This window comes from Arachis duranensis, unplaced genomic scaffold, assembly GCF_000817695.3.
Source record: "Arachis duranensis cultivar V14167 unplaced genomic scaffold, aradu.V14167.gnm2.J7QH unplaced_Scaffold_608113, whole genome shotgun sequence".
Classification (NCBI taxonomy): domain Eukaryota; kingdom Viridiplantae; phylum Streptophyta; class Magnoliopsida; order Fabales; family Fabaceae; genus Arachis; species Arachis duranensis.
The window spans coordinates 133,824-137,722 of NW_026264987.1; positions in this window are offsets into that span (position 1 = coordinate 133,824).

Sequence of the window (3,899 nt, forward strand, 5' to 3'; positions counted from 1 at the left end):
GCCATCAGTTCTCGCCTATACCACGAAGATTCCGGTTAAAGAATCCAAGAGATAAACACTGGAGCCTTGTTGCTTGTAGAACAGAAGTGGTTGTCAGTCACTTTGTTCATAAGTGAGAATGATGATGAGTGTCACGGATCATCACATTCATCAAGTTGAAGAGCAAGTGATATCTTGGACAAAGAACAAGCGGAATTGAATAGAAGAACAATAGTAATTGCATTAATACTCGAGGTACAGCAGAGCTCCACACCTTAATCTATGGTACCAAAGTCTGATCTAAGAACTAGATGTCCAAAGGTGATCTAGAGATCTAAAGTGATCAAAAGATTCGAAGATGAAAATACAATAGTAAAAGGTCCTACTTATAGAGAACTAGTAGCCTAGGGTGTACAAAGGTGAGTAAATGACATAAAAATCCACTTCCGGGCCCACTTGGTGTGTGCTTGGGCTGAGCAATGAAGCATTTTCGTGTAGAGACTCTTCTTGGAGTTAAACGCCAGCTTTTGTGCCAGTTTGGGCGTTTAACTCCCATTTAGGTGCCAGTTCCGGCGTTTAACGCTGGAATTTCTGAGGGTGACTTTGAACGCCGGTTTGGGCCATCAAATCTTGGGCAAAGTATGGACTATCATATATTGCTGGAAAGCCCAGGATGTCTACTTTCCAACGCCGTTGAGAGCGCGCCAATTGGGATTTTGTAGCTCCAGAAAATCCACTTCGAGTGCAGGGAGGTCAGAATCCAACAGCATCTGCAGTCCTTTTCAGTCTCTGAATCAGATTTTTGCTCAGGTCCCTCAATTTCAGCCAGAAAATATCTGAGATCACAGAAAAAACACACAAACTCATAGTGAAGTCCAGAAAAGTGAATTTTAACTAAAAACTAATAAAAATATACTAAGAACTCAACTAAAACTACCAAAAACATACTAAAAATAATGCCAAAAAGGGTACAATTTATCCGCTCATCACTCCTAAATATTGAGCAACTTGCTCTCCAGTCATATCTTCATCCTCTTCAAAGGAAGGATAGTTTTCAGAGCTCATGAATGGCAGAAGGAGATTTAATGGAATCTCTATGGTCTCTATATGAGCCTCAGATTCATTTGGATCCTTAATAGGAAACTCCTTCTTGCTTGAGGGACGTCCCAGGAGGTCTTCCTCACTAGGATTTTCGTCCTCCTCCTCCCTTGTGCATTCGGCCATGTTGATTACATGAATGGCCTTGCATTCTCCTTTTGGATTCTCTTCTGTATTGCTTGGGAGAATACTGGGAGGAGTTTCAATGACTTTCTTACTCAGCTGGCCCACTTGTGCCTCCAGATTTTTGATGGAGGATCTTGTTTCACTCATGAAACTGAAAGTGGCCTTTGACAGATCAAAGACTAGATTGGCTAAATTAGAAGTGTTTTGTTCAGAATTCTCTGTCTGTTGCTGAGAAGATAATGGAAAAGGCTTGCTATTGCTCAGCCTATTGCGTCCACCATTGTTAAAGCCTTGTTGAGGCTTTTGTTGATCCTTCCATGAGAAATTAGGATGATTTCTCCATGATGAATTATAGGTGTTTCCATACGGTTCACCCATTTAATTAACCTCTGCCATTGCAAGGTTCTCAGGATCATAAGCTTCTTCAGAAGCTACCTCTTTATTACTGTTGGATGCATTTTGCCATCCATTCAGATTTTGAGAGATCATGTTGACTTGCTGAGTCAACACTTTATTCTGAGCCAATATGGCATTCAGAGCCTCAATCTCAAGAACTTCTTTCTTCTGAGGTATCCCATTATTCACGGAATTCCTCTCAGAAGTGTACATGAATTGGTTATTTGCAACCATGTCAATTAGTTCTTGAGCTTCTGCAGGCGTTTTCTTTAGGTGAATAGATCCACCTGCAGAATGGTCCAATGACATTTTCAAAAATTCAGATAGACCATAATAGAATATATCTAATATGGTCCATTCTGAAAACATGTCAGATGGACACCTTTTGGTCAGCTGCTTGTATCTTTCCCAAGCTTCATAGAGGGATTCACCATCTTTTTGTTTGAAGGTTTGAACATCCACTCTCAGCTTGCTCAGCTTTTGAGGAGGAAAGAATTTATCCAAGAAGGCTATGACCATCTTATCCCAGGAGTCCAGGCTGTTCTTAGGTTGTGAATCCAACCAGATTCTAGCTCTGTCTCTTACAGCAAAAGGGAAAAGCATGAGTCTGTAGACTTCAGGATCTACTCCATTCGTCTTAACAGTCTCACAAATCTGCAAGAACTCAGTTAAAAACCGGTAAGGATCTTCAGATGGAAGTCCATAAAACTTACAGTTTTGTTGCATTAAGGCAACTAACTGACAGAGTCCTTTCAGGTTCTGGATCAATTTCAACAAGAGTGCCTTTTTCCTTGTTTCTGCTCATATGAAAGAGAAGAAAACAAGAAAAGAAGAGGAATCCTCTATGTCACAGTATAGAGATTCCTTTGTGTTAGTAGGAGAAGAAAGGGGAGAAGAGTGAAGAAGAATGGGTTCGGATTATTAGATAAAGAGAGGTGAAGAGAAGTGTTAGTAAATAAATAATTAAATAGAAGAAGAAAAGAGAGGGAGAATTTCGAAAATAATTTTGAAAAAGGGGTTAGTAATTTCGAAAATTAAAGATAAGATATAATCAAAATTAAAATTTGAAACAAAAAGAATTTTTGAAAAAGAGATGAGACATTTTCGAAAATTAGAGAGGGAAAAGTAGTTAGTTGGTTTTGAAAAAGATAAGAAACAAACAAAAAGTCAAATAGTTAGTTGAAGAAGATATTAAAGTCAAATTTAAAAAGATAAGAAGATAAGAAGTTAGATAAAATAATTTGAAATCATATTTGAAAAAGATAAGATAAAAAGATAAGATTTTTAAGAAAAAGATATTTTGAAAAAGATTTAATTTTTAAAATTACTTAACATTACTTAACTAACAAGAAACTAAAAGATATGATTTTAGAATTTAAAGATTGAACCTTTCTTAACAAGAAAGTAACAAACTTCAAATTTTTGAATCAATCACATTAATTGTTAGTGTAATTTCAAAAATATGATATAAAGATAAGAAAAAAAAATTTGAAAATATTTTGAAAAATATTTTTGAAATTTTCGAAAAAAAAGGAAAAAATGGAAAAGATCTGATTTTTGAAAAAGATAAGATTTTTAAAATTGAAAATTTGACTTGACTTATAAGAAACAACTAATTTTTAAAATTTTTTGACCAAGTCAACCCAAAATTTCGAAAATTTGGAGAAAATTAAGGAAAAGATATTTTTTTAATTTTTTTGAATTTTTAATGATGAGAGAGAAAAACATAAAAAATGACCCAAAACATGAAAATTTTGGATCAAAACACATGATGCATGCAAGAACACTATGAATGTCAAGATGAACACCAAGAACACTTTGAAGATCATGATGAACATCAAGAACATATTTTTGAAAAAATTTTTATGCAAAGGAAACATGCAAGACACCAAACTTAGAAATCTTTCATGCATGGACTCTAACAAACGAAAAATGCATATGAAAAACAACAAAAGATACAAAACAAGAAAACATCAAGATCAAACAAGAAGACTTACCAAGAACAACTTGAAGATCATGAAGAACACTATGAATGCATGAAATTTTCAAAAAAATAATGCATAAAATTTAAAAACATGCAATTGACACCAAACTTAAAAATTGACTCAAGACTCAAACAAGAACACAAAATATTTTTGGTTTTTTTTTTATTTTATGATTTTTTTTGTATTTTTATTAATTTTTTTTCGAAAAAAAAGTTTTGGAAAAACGAAAAAGAAAAGAAAAATTTTGAAAAAGTTTTTTTGAAAAGTTTTGAAAAGAAAATTACCTAATCTGAGCAACAAGATGAACCGTCAGTT